This window comes from Asparagus officinalis, chromosome 2 (genome assembly GCF_001876935.1).
Source record: "Asparagus officinalis chromosome 2, Aspof.V1, whole genome shotgun sequence".
Taxonomy (NCBI): Eukaryota; Viridiplantae; Streptophyta; class Magnoliopsida; order Asparagales; family Asparagaceae; genus Asparagus; species Asparagus officinalis.
The window spans coordinates 84,633,213-84,647,711 of NC_033795.1; positions in this window are offsets into that span (position 1 = coordinate 84,633,213).

Genomic DNA, 14,499 nt, shown 5'->3' on the forward strand with positions numbered 1-14,499 from the left:
CCAACTTCGACGGTTTCGTCCGACGACAAATGACTCTGCAGAGTAAAATTTCACGATTTCGTGAGTTATAACCCATGAAAATTATCCATTTATACCTCTTTTCCGCCCGATGGAAACAATTAGGCGAAGTGCATATTTCGTAATTTTTTAAGCTATAACCCATGGTTTCTGACGCATTTTGTCAGTTTTGGTTTGTTTTGACCCGGTGCCAGAAATCTTTGCCGAACCTAAAATCAACAATTTCATGAGCTGTAACCCATGAATTTTGACCATTTTCTTTTGTTTCGGTCGGGAGTCAGAAATGTTGAAACAGAGGATTTCATGAGTTGTTTTCTATACGATTTCTGACTATTTTGGTCCGTTCGACGCCCCCTGTAAAAATATCTTTGCCGAATTCAAAATCGATGATTTCATGAGCTATAACATGTGATTATTAACTCATCTCATGTTTTTGGGCCCAACAAAAAATAATTAGGCGGAGTTCAAATATCGCGATTTAATGGGTTATAACCCATGGTTTTCTAATCGCTTCCGTCCATTTCGACCAGAGAGCAATTTCATGGGTTATAACCCATTGTTCAAATTTCACGAGTTCATGAGCTATAGGTAATGATTTTTACCCAACTTCGATGGTTTCATCCGACGTCAAATGACTTGGCGGAGTAAAATTTCATAATTTCGTGAGCTTTAACCCACAAAATTTATCCATTTACACCCCTTTTCGACCAAATGGAAACAATTAAGCGGAGTGCATATTTTGCGATTTCGTGAGCTATAACCCATGGTTTCTGACACATTTTGTTAATTTCGATTTGTTTCAACCCAGTGCCAAACATCTTTGCTAAATTCAAAACCGACGATTTCATGAGCTATAACCCGTGAATTTTGGCTATTTTCTTCTGTTTTGGCCGGGTGTTTGAAATGTCAAAACCGACAATTTCATAAGCTATTATCCGTACGATTCTGACCATTTTAGTCTGTTCGACGCCCCGTTTAAAAATATCTTTACCGAATTCAAAACTGATTATTTCATGAGCTATAACACGATGATTATTGATCCATCTCGTGTGTTTGGGCCCGACAACAAATAATTAGGCGGAGTTCAAATATCACGATTTCATGGGTTATAACCCATGGTTTTCCAACCGCTTCGGTCTGTTTCAACCCTAGCGGGATTTCATGTATTATAACCTATTGTTTGAATTTCATGAGTTCGTGAGCTATACGCAACGATTTTCCCCAACTTCAACGGTTTCGTTCGACGGCAAATGACTCTGCGGAGTTTCACGATTTCATGAGCTATAACCCACGAAATTTGTCAATTTCCACCCCTTTTTGTCATGGTACAAACAATTAGGCAGAGTGTATATTTTGTAATTTCGAGAGCTATAACCCATGGTTTCTGACACATTTCGTCAGTTTCGACTTGGCGCTAGAAATCTTTGCCAAATTTAATACCGATGATTTCATGAGTTGTAACTCATGAATTTTAACCATTTGCTTCTGTTTCAGCCGGTTGTCCAAAATGTCAAAACCGGCGATTTTATGAGCTATTGTCTGTACGATTTTTAACCATTTTGGTATATTTGACGCCCCGGGTAAAAACAGCTTTGCCAAATTCAAAACTCATGATTTCACTAGCTATAACACGTGATTATTAACCCATCTCATGCGTTTTGGGGCCGGCAAAAAATAATTAGGCGGAGTTCAAATATCATCATGCACACATATATAGCAAAGTTTATAAGTGTTCAATTTGCGGCCGTAAAGGCCATCTAGCTAAATTTTGCTATGATGCACACAAACTTAAAAATATCAATGCTCCTTGTGCATCTCATGTAGCTTCTTCATCACATGTACACACACATGCACCCATTATTCATCATAAGCATGCTCATGTGTATAGATGTGATCATTGTGGTCGTTTTGGTTATTTGGCCGAATATTGTTTTGATTTGAAAAAGAAATCTCATTTGCCAAATGCTTCTAGTAGACCACATGCTTTAAATGTGATGTTTGTGGTAGGTTTGGACATCTTGCTAAATTTTGTTTTGATATACAAAAAGCTTCTAAGTTGCAATATGTTCCAAATAGACCATTACTTAAGAATGTTTCTCATTTGCAAAATAATTTTAAAAGAAAATCTGTATTTGCAAATGATTCCCGTGCACGAGCTAATGGTCCACAAAAACAAATGGATCTCTTTCATTGCACAAATTACAATCGGAAGGGTCATTTGAGTGATTATTATTTTGACCGTGTTAGTGCACCACATATGCCCAAGAGGGTTCATAACCCTAGGGCTTTGAGCTTAAAAGATAGGGGTCATGTCCCTAAATCTCTTGGTACCAAGAATTCTTGGGTACCAAAATAAATTTGATTTTTAAAACTAAGTATTTTAGTGTTTTTCTTCAAGTATTTTAAAATCTCTTGGTTTTGAAAATTATGTTTTTTAAAATCTTTTGGTTATGAAAACAATTTTTCTTTGATCAAATCTTTTGTTTTCATGATTATTAGTTTTGATTTTAAATGAGAGGTTTATAGTTATATACCCTCCGGGTTTATTGGGTGTTTATTCCCAAATCATGTTTACCGGATGCTAGAATGATTATATGGGTTGAAACAAGCTTAAGAGCTTGATATATTGTTGCCTCTCTTAAAATTATTTTGTTAAAGATTTTGTTTTTGATTTGTTGCTTTGAATTTATTATATTTCACTTATATGATGATATTTATGTGTTTGCGCTTATGGATCATCTATTCGTCAAATCCCACAAAGAAAATTTTCTTGATTGATCAAACATCGTTTTTGGATTTAAACTTTGATTTATGATTTCTTTTGGTTGATTTGTTTTTATTTGAAAACTTTTTGCACGATTCTCATGTTCCTCTTCTTTTGATTTCATAAATCTATTCTTTTATATGGTTACACTATGTTTTTATAATTGTTAATGAGATACTATTTTCATATTGACATATTTATATGTGTTCTCATTATCTTTTTCGTATGTGAGTAATATTTAGCATATTCATGTATGCTTGCTCACATATGTGTGTCTTGATCATTATTGCATATATTCCATAAGGCATTTTGATAGGGGGAGCAATCCCTATATCTTTCTATGTGTTATACTCACCTATGCTTATAGGTAGGGGGAGATTTCGCTCTCTTTCATCTATATGATTTTCTCCTTTTTGATGTTGTCAAAGGGGGAGAAATATTGTGAGTATATTTTTTCTTGTCTATATGCATGTGAATTATAATTTATATATTCATTTCCTTTCATGCATATATCCTTTTTGTAAATTGTTTGTCATCATCAAAAAGGGGGAGATTGTTGGCCTTTTTGTTTTGATGATGTTTAACAAACAATTAACTTCTAATGTTGTTTGTCTAGTGTTTGTGTTTTCGTATTTATTTTAGGCAAACAACGAGTTGGAGGATGGATGGAATCAAGCTTTCACGGTCATATCCAATGGAGGTTGGCGGAATTGTGGAGTAAAGCTTTTGTAATTCAAGTTCAAGATCCAAGTTTAGCTTCATCCGCAAGTGTACCAAGTCAAGCTTATTGAAGATCAAGATTGCTTGGGTAACATTAGTTTAGGTTTATATTATGTGTGTTAGTACTTTAAGCTCAATCATATATACACACACATATTTGGTAAGTTTTGGTTTTTATGTTTATAAATATGAAATTACATATTTCATATTTATTATTATGATTTGGTTTAACTACTTAGATATGAAACAAATATATTTTCATATACATACTCATATGTTTTATTTTCTATTGTATTTGTAAAAATATTATATTCTTAGTTTTTGGACTTAACAATAATCATATACATATTTTATTAAGTCTACATAATCATTGTCCAAAGTTCAAAACATGGTTTAGCCAAAATATCAAAATTTACATGTTTACATTTTCATGTTTTGGCCTATTTTGTAAAATGATGATATTTTTTATTTGGGAAGTCCTTTTTAAAAACCAGTCATTGTAGCATGTTTATTATCATGTCTACAATCATTCCCCAAAGTTTTATATTTTTTTGAATTTATTTGATATTTTTAAACAATGTTTTAAAATCAGAAAAATAGTTTTCAGAACTTTTTTTTTCCATATATCAGTTCACGGTCGACCGCCACGGTCGACCGCGCCTGAGTCCTTAGCATAGTGGGCAGCAGAAACTTTTGCGGTCGACCGTCACGGTCGACCGTCAGCTGAAAATTTCTCGCGGTCGACCGTCGAACTCTCTGGAGTTTTCTGTTGTTTTTTGTTGCTCACGGTCGACCGTCGCTCTGTCAGATCAGTCCCAACGGCTAGTTTCCAGAGCCGTTGCAGTGTAGTTTTTTGGTCTTTTTCTTGGCTTTCTCTTGGCTTTGGGGTTTGTATAAATACCCCCTTTTACCTTTAGCTCTATACACAACAAGAGAATGTTTTAAAGAGTTATAAAAAGAGTTTAAGCTTGTTTTAAGCTTGTTTAAGGGTTTGGTTTATGAAGAAAGTTTTACAAGAGCTTGAGGAGATTATCAATTATATTTTGGGCATTCAATCCATCTCTCTCTCTTGTCATCTAGAAAAGTTTTCCTAAACTCAACTCTAGCTTTTATTTATAATTATTTGTTGATTATCATTTCTATTAAAGCTAGTTTTATATTAAGTTTAGATTTGATTTATCTCATTGTTACACACACCCACTTGAGCTTATTGTATTTGTATTCATAATATATTTGGGTTGTGAGATTTGTAACTTTGAGTGTGAGCTTTCATTGTGTTCTCATCTATAGTAGAGAACAAACATTTATTGAGCCATATTGTGAGATTCACTTTGTAATACACTTGTATACCGAGAGGAGTGTGTGGTGAGTGTCAGGGATCGTCCCAAGAGGAGTGGCGTCGGTTGACGAGCCTAGGGAGAGGTTGTAACCGAGCACTTGAGGGAGACACGGCTAGGTCCAACACTTAGTGGGTGTAGAGTGTGATTGCAAGAGTGTGAGTTGTAGAGTTTTCGGTTAGCGGGTGAACGTAGAAAACCCGGTTGTGATAGTGGATTTCTCCCCGGGAGTGGGGAGCGGAGACGTAGAACGGAAGGTCCGAACTCCGTGATCATTTGATTGTGTTTGAGTGTGCTTTGGCGTTTATTTATATTTGTGCTCATTGTTCATATCGCCATTGTCTCATTATTTATATCATCTATCTTGTTTACCCTTGTGTTAGTTTATATATCCTTGCATATATATTTCATCATATAGGATATATCTCATTGTTTACATTGCTTATCCTAGCTCATATATCTTGTGGTATTTCATACTTGCTAGGATAACTTGTTAATTAATTTTAATTGGCATATAATTGGATTAGATTAGCATAAGACCCTAATCACCCCCCTCTAGGGTCTAACACTATTGTCTGTACGATTTTTGACCATTTTGGTATGTTCGACGCCCCGTGTAAAAACAGCTTTGCCAAATTCAAAACTCATGATTTCACTAGCTATAACACGTGATTATTAACCCATCTCATGCGTTTTGGGGCTGGTAAAAAATAATTAGGCGGAGTTTAAATATAGTGATTTCATGGGTTGTTTTCCGACCATTTTGGTCTGTTTCAACCCGGGCGTGATTTCATGGGTTATAACCCATTGTTCAAATTTTACAAGTTCGTGAGCTATAGGCAACGATTTTCCCCAACTTCGTCGGTTTCGTCCGACGGCAAAAAACTCGGCGGAGTAAAATTTCACGATTTTGTGAGCTATAACCCACAAAATTTGTCCATTATACCCCTTTTCGGCCCAATAGAAACAATTAGGCGGATTGCATATTTTGTAATTTTATAAGCTATAACCCATGGTTTCTAACACATTTTGTCAGTTTTGGTTTGTTTTGACCCGACGCCAGAAATCTTTGCTGAATCCAAAACCGACGATTTCATGAACTGTAACCCATGAATTTTGATCATTTTCTTCTGTTTCAGCTGGGTGTCAGGAATGTCGAAACAGAAGATTTCATGAGTTGTTGTCCATATGATTTTTGACCATTTTGGTCTGTTCGACGCCCCCGTGTAAAAATATCTTTGCGAAATTCAAAACTGATGATTTCATGAGCTATAACACGTGATTATTGACCCATCTCGTGCATTTGGGCCCAACAACAAATAATTAGGCGGAGTTCAAATATCGTGATTTCTTGAGTTATAACCCACGGTTTTCCGACCGCTTCGGTCCATTTCAACCCAGGTGTAATTTCATGTGTTATAACCCATTGTTTGAATTTCACGAGTTCGTGAGCTATAGGTAATGATTATTCCCCAACTTCGACTGTTTCGTTCAACGGCAAATGACTCTGTGGAGTTTCACGATTTCGTGAGTTAAAACCCACGAAAATTTTCCATTTCCACCCCTTTTCGGCCTGGTGCAAACAATTAGGTGGAGTGCATATTTAACGATTTCGTGAGCTATAACCCATGGTTTCTAACACATTTCATCAGTTTCGGTCTGTTTCGACTCAGCGCCAGAAATCTTTACCGAATTCAATATTGACGATTCAATGAGGTGTAACCCATGATTTTTGACCATTTTCTTTAGTTTTGACCGGGTGTCAGAAATGTCAAAATCAACGATTTCATAAGCTGTTGTTCGTACAATTTTTGACCATTTTGGTCTGTTCGACACCCAGTGTTAAAATATCTTTGCCTAATTCAAAACCGATGATTTCACGAGCTATAACATGTGATTATTGACCCATCTCGTGCATTTGGTCCCGACAGCAAATATCTTTGCCAAATATTGCGATTTTATGGGTAATAACCCATGGTTTTCTGATCGCTTTTGTCCGTTTCAACCAGGGAGCAATTTCATGGGTTATAACCCATTGTTCAAATTTCACGAGAGTCTGAGCTATTGGCAACGATTTTTCCCCAACTTCGACGGTTTCATTCAACGACAAATGACTCGGCGGAGTAAAATTTAACAATTTTGTGAGCTATAACCCACGAAATTTGTCCATTTACACCCCTTTTCGGACTGATGAAAACAATTAACCGGAGTGCATATTTCATGATTTCGTGTGCTATAACCCATGGTTTCTGACACATTTTGTCAGTTTTGATTTGTCTAAACCCGATGCCAGAAATCTTTCCTAAATTCAAAATCTGACAATTTCATGAGCTGTATTCCGTGAATTTTGACTATTTTCTTCTATTTCGACCAAGTGTCGGAAATGTCGAAATCGACGATTTCATAAGCTATTGCCCATATGATTTCTGAGTATTTTGGTCTGTTCGATGCCTCATGTAAAAATATCTTTACCAAATTCAAAACCGATGATTTCATGAGCTATAACATGTGATTATTAACCCATCTCGTGCGTTTGGGCCCAACAACAAATAATTAGGCGGAGTTCAAATATCACGATTTCATAGGTTATAACCCATGGTTTTCCGACTGCTTCAGTCCATTTCAACCCTAGCATGATTTCATGTATTATAACCTATTGTTCGAATTTCACGAGTTCGTGAGCTATAGGCAATGATTTTCACCAACTTTGACGGTTTCGTCCGATGGCAAATGACTCGGTGGAGTTTCATTATTTCGTGAGCTATAACCCAAGAAATTTGTCCATTTCCACCACTTTTCGGCCCGGCACAAAGAATTAGGCGGAGTGTATATTTTGCAATTTCGTGAGCTATAACCCATGGTTACTTACACATTTTGTCTGTTTTGGTCCGTTTCGACTCGACACCAGAAATCTTTGCCAAATTCAATACCGACGATTTCATGAGTTGTAACCCAAGAATTTTGACCATTTTCTTCTGTTTTGTTTGGGTGTCTGAAATGTCAAAACCGACGATTTCATGAGCTGTTGTTCGTATGATTTGTGACCATTTTGGTCTGTTCGATGCCCCGTGTAAAAATATCTTTGCCGAATTCAAAACTGATGATTTCATAAGCTATAACACATGATTATTGACCCATCTCGTGCGTTTGGAGCCGACAGAAAATAATTAGGCGGAGTTCAAATATCGTGATTTTGTGGGTTATATAACCCATGGTTTTCTGACTGTTTCGGTGTGTTTCCACCCGGGCGTGATTTCATGGGTTATAACCCATTGTTCGAATTTCACAAGTTCATGAGCTATAGGCAATAATTTTTCCCCAACTTCGACGGTTTTGTCTGACGACAAATGACTCGGCGGAGTAAAATTTCACGATTTCGTAAGCTATAACCCACCAAATTTGTCCATTTACACCCATTTTCGGCCCGATGGAAACAATTAGGTGAAGTGCATATTTTGCAATTTTGTGAGCTATAACCTATGGTTTCTGACAGATTTTGTCAGTTTCAGTTTGTTTTGACCCGGCACCAGAAATCTTTGCCGAATCTAAAACCGACGATTTCATGAGCTGTAACCCATGAATTTTGACCATTTTCTTCTGTTTTGGCCGAGTGTTAGAAATGTCGAAACAGACGATTTAATGTGTTGTTGTCCATATGATTTCTAACCATTTTGGTTTGTTCGAAGTCCCGTGTAAAAAAAACTTTGTTGAATTCTAAACCGATGATTTCATGAGCTATAACACGTGATTATTGACCCATCTCGTGCATTTGGGCCTAACAACAAATAATTAGGCAGAGTTCAAATATCGCGATTTCATGGGTTATAACCCATGTTTTCTGACCGCTTCGGTCCGTTTCAACCCAGTCGTGATTGTGTTATAACCCATTGTTCGAAATTCACGAGTTTGTGTGCTATAGACAACGATTTTTCCCCAACTTCAATGGTTTCTTCCAACGACAAATGAATTGGCGGAGTTTCACGATATCGTGAGCTATAACCCATGAAATTTGTCCATTTCCACTCCTTTTCGGCCTGGTGCAAACAATTAAACGGAGTGAATATTTCACGATTTCGTGAGCTATAACCCATGGTTTCTGACACATTTCGTTAGTTTCGGTCAGTTTCGACTCGGCTCTAGAAATCTTTGCTGGATTCAAAACCGACGATTTTGTGAGCTGTAACCCGTTAATTTTGACCATTTTCTTCTATTTTGGCTAGGTGTCAGAATTGTCGAAACTGACGATTTCATGAGCTGTTGTTCGTACGATTTCTGACAATTTTTGTCTGTTTGACACCCTGTGTAAAAAATAACTTTGCCAAATTCAAAACCGATGATTTCACAAGCTAAAACACATGATTATTGACCCATCTAGTGCATTTGGTCCCGACAGCAAATAATTAGGCGGAGTTCAAATATCACGATTTTATGGGTTATAACCCATGGTTTTCTGATCGCTTCTGTCCATTTCAACCAGGGAGCAATTTTATGGGTTATAACCCATTGTTCAAATTTCACGAGTTCATGAGCTATAGGCAATGATTGTTCCCTAACTTTGACGGTTTCATCCGACGGCAAATGACTCGGCGGAGTAAAATTTCATGATTTCATAAGCTATAACCCACAAAATTTGTCCATTTACATCCCTTTTCGGCTCGATGGAAACAATTACGTAGAGTGCATTTTTCACAATTTTGTGAGCTATAACCCATGGTTTCTGAGGCATTTTGTCAGTTTTGGTTTGTTTTGACTCGGCGCCAGAAATCTTTACCGAATCCAAAACCGACGATTTCATGAGCTGTAACCCGTGAATTTTGACCATTTTCTCCTGTTTTGGTAGTGTGTCTGAAATGTCAAAACCTACGATTTCACGAGCTATTGTCCATACGATTTCTGACCATTTTGGTCTGTTCGACACTTCGTGTAAAAATATCTTTGCTGAATTCAAAACCGATGATTTCATGAGCTATAACACGTGATTATTGACCCTTCTCGTGCATTAGGTCCCTACAGCAAGTAATTAGGCGGAGTTCAAATATCGCGATTTCATGGATTATAACCTATGGTTTTCTGATCGCTTCTGTTCATTTCGATTAGGGAGCAATTTCGTGGGTTATAACTCATTGTTCAAATTTCATGAGTTCATGAGCTATAGGCAACGATTTTTCCCCAACTTCGGCGGTTTCATCCCACGACAAATGACTCGACGGAGTAAAATTTCACAATTTCGTGAGCTATAACCCACGGAATTTGTCCATCTACACCTCTTTTTGGTACGATGCATATTTCGCGATTTCGGGAACTATAACCCATGGTTTCTGACACATTTTGTTAGTTTCGATCTGTTTCAACTCGGTACCAGAAATCTTTGCTGAATTCAAACCCAACAATTTCATGAGCTGTAACCTATGAATTTTGACCATTTTCTTCTGTTTCGGCCGGGTGTCTAAAATATCGAAACCGACGATTTCATGAGTTGTTGTCCGTACGATTTCTGACCATTTTAGTCAGTTCGACACCCCGTGTAAAAAATATCTTTGTCGAATTCAAACCGATGATTTCACGAGCTATAACACGTGATTATTGACTCATCTCGTGCATTTGAGCCCAACAACAAATAATTAGGCAGAGTTCAAATATCGCGGTTTCATGGGGTAATAACCCATGGTCTTCCGACCGCTTCGGTCCCTTTCAACCCAAGCGTGATTTCATGTATTATAACCCATTGTTTGAATTTCATAAGTTTGTGAGCTATAGGCAACGATTTTTTGCCAACTTCTACAGTTTCGTCCGATGACAAATGACTCGACGAAGTAAAATTTCATGATTTTGTGAGCTATAACTCACAATTTTTTTTCATTTACAACCCTTTTCGGCCCGATGGAAACAATTAGGTGGAGTGCATATTTCACAATTTTGTGAGCTATAACCCATGGTTTCTGACAGATTTTATCAGTTTCCGTTTGTTTTGACCCGGTGCCAGAAATCTTTGCTGAATCCAAAAATGACGATTTCATGAGCTGTAACTCATGAATTTTGACCATTTTCTTCTGTTTTGTTCGGGTGTCGAAAATGTCAAAACAGATGATTTCATGAGTTGTTGTCCTTACGATTTCTGACCATTTTGGTCTGTTCGACGCCTCGTGTAAAAATATCTTTGCCGAATTCAAAGCTGATGATTTCATAAGGTATAACACTTGATTATTGACCCATCTCATGCGTTTGGGCCCAACAACAAATAATTAGGCGGAGTTCAAATATCGTGGTTTCATGGGTTATAACCCATGGTTTTTTGACCACTTCGGTCCGTTTCAACCCAGGCGTGATTTCATAAGTTATAACCCATTGTTCGAATTTCTTGAGTTCATGAGCTATAGGTAACAATTTTCCCCAACTTCGACGGTTTCGTCCAACGGCAATTGACTCAGTGGAGTTTCACGATTTTGTGAGCTATAATCCACGAAATTTGTCCATATCCACCTCTTTTCGGCCCGTTGCAAAAAATTAGGCGCAGTGCATATTTTACGATTTCGTGAGCTATAACCTACGTTTATGATACATTTCTTCAGTTTCGATCAGTTTCGACTCGGCGCCATAAATCTTAGCCGAATTTAATACGGACAATTTCATGAGCTGTAACCCATGAATTTTGACCATTTTCTTTTGTTTCGGCCTGGAGTCTAAAATGTCGAAACCAACGATTTCACGAGCTGTTGTACGTATGATTTCTGACCATTTTGGTGTGTTCGACACCCCGTGTCAAAATATCTTTGCCGAATTCAAAACCGATGATTTCACAAGCTATAACACGTGATTATTGACCCATCTCGTGCATTTGGTCCCGACAACAAATAATTAGGTGGAGTTTAAATATCGCGATTTCATGGGTTATAACCCTTGGTTTTCTGATCGCTTTTGTTTGTTTCGACCAGGGAGCAATTTCATGGGTTTATAACCCTTTGTTCAAATTTAACGATTTCCTGAGCTATAGGCAACGATTTTTTCACAACTTCGACGTTTTCATCCTACGGCAAATGACTCGGCGGAGTAAAATTTCACAATTTTGTGAGCTACCCACAATATTTGTCCATTTACACCCCTTTTTGGCCTGATGGAAACAATTAGGCGGAATGCATATAACGCGATTTCGTGAGCTACAACCCATGGTTTCTGACACATTTTGTCAGTTTCGATTTGTTTCAACTCGGCACTAGAAATCTTTGTTGAATTCAAAATCGACGATTTCATGAGGTGTAACCCGTGAATTTTGACCATTTTCTTCTGTTTCGGCCGAGTGTCGGAAATGTCAAAACCAACGATTTCATAAGCAATTATCTGTATGATTTCTGACCATTTTTTCCTGTTCGATGCCCTGTTTAAAAAATATCTTTGCCGAATTCAAAACTGATGATTTCATGAGCTAAACACTTTATTATTGACCTATCTCGTGTGTTTGGGCCCTACAACAAATAATTAGGCGGAGTTTAAATATCACGATTTCATGGGTTATAACCCACGATTTTCCGACCGCTTTGGTCCATTTCATCCCTGGCGTGATTTCATGAGTTCGTGAGTTATAACCCACGAAATTTGTCCATTTCCATCCCTTTTCGACCAAGTGCAAACAATAGGCGGAGTGCATATTTCCCAATTTCGTGAGCTATAACCCATGTTTTTTGACACATTTCGTCAGTTTTGGTCCGTTTCAACTCGGAGCCAGAAATCTTTGCCGAATTCAATACTGACGATTTCATGAGCTGTAACTCGTGAATTTTGACCATTTTCATCTGCTTCGGCTAGGTGTCAGAAATGTTAAAACTAACGATTTCAAGAACTATTGTCCGTACAATTTCAGACCATTTTGGTCTGTTCGACACCCCGTGTCAAAATATATTTGCCGAATTCAAAACCGATGATTTCACGAGCTATAAGACGTGATTATTGACCCATCTCGTGCATTTGGTCCTAACATCAAATAATTAGGCAGAGTTTAAATATCGCGATTTAATGGGTTATAACCTATGGTTTTCTGATCGCTTCCGTCCATTTCGATCAGGGAGCAATTTCATGGGTTATAACCCTTTGTTCAAATTTCACGAGTTCCTGAGCTGTAGGTAATGATTTTTACCTAACTTCGACGGTTTCATCCGACGTCAAATGACTTGGCGGAGTAAAATTTCATAATTTCGTGAGCTGTAACCCACGAAATTTGTCCATTTACACCCCTTTTCGACCAAATGGAAACAATTAAGCGCAGTGCATATTTTACGATTTCGTGAGCTATAACCCACGGTTTCTGACACATTTTGTTAATTTCGATTAGTTTCAACCTTGTGCCAAAAATCTTTGCTGAAGTCAAAACTGACGATTTCATGAGTTGTAACCCGTGAATTTTGGTCATTTTCTTCTGTTTTGGTCGGGTGTTGGAAATGCCAAAACCGATGATTTCATAAGCTATTATCCGTACGATTCTGACCATTTTGGTCTGTTCGACGCCCTATTTACGCCCCATGTAAAAATATCTTTGCCAAATTCAAAACTAATGATTTCATGAGCTATAACATGGTGATTATTGATCCATCTCGTGTGTTTGGGCCCGACACCAAATAATTAGGCGGAGTTCAAATATCACTATTTCATGGGTTACAACTCATGGTTTTCTGACTGCTTCGGTCTGTTTCAACCCTGGCGGGATTTCATGTATTATAACCCATTGTTTGAATTTCACGAGTTCGTGAGCTATACGCAACGATTTCCAGCAATTTCAACGGTTTCGTTCAACGGCAAATGACTCGGCGGAGTTTCACGATTTCGTGAGCTATAACCCACGAAATTTGTCGATTTCCAATCCTTTTTGGCCTGGTACAAACAATTAGGTAGAGTGCATATTTTGTAATTTCGTGAGCTATAACCCATGGTTTCTGACACATTTCGTCAGGTTTGGTCCGTTTCAACTCAGCGCCAGAAATCTTTACCGAATTCAACACCTACGATTTCATGAGTTGTAGCCCGTTAAATTTTTTCATTTTTTTCTGTTTTAGCCGGGTGTCCGAAATGTCAAAACCGTCGATTTTATGAGATATTGTCCGTACGATTTCTGACCATTTTGGTATGTTCCACGCCTCGTGTAAAACAGCTTTGTCGAATTCAAAACTAATGATTTCACGAGCTATAACACATGATTATTGTCTCATCTCATGCGTTTGGGGCCGATAGAAAATAATTAGGCGGAGTTCAAATATTGTTATTTTGAGGGTTATAACCAATGGTTTTCAGACTGTTTCGGTCTGTTTCAACCAGGGCGTGATTTTCTTGGGTTATAACCCATTGTTCGAATTTCACAAGTTCGCGAGCTATAGGCAACAAATTTTCCCCAACTTCGACGGTTTCGTCCGACGGCAAATGACTCGGTGGAGTAAAATTTCATGATTTCGTGAGCTATAACCCACAAAATTTGTCCATCTACACCCCTTTTTGGCCCGATAGAAACAATTAGGCGAAGTGCATATTTCGCAATTTTGTGAGCTACGACCCATGGTTTCTAACACATTTTGTCAGTTTCGGTTTGTTTGGACCCGGTGCTAGAAATCTTTGCCGAATCTAAAACCGACGATTTCATGAGTTGTAACCCATGAATTTTGACCATTTTCTTCTGTTTCG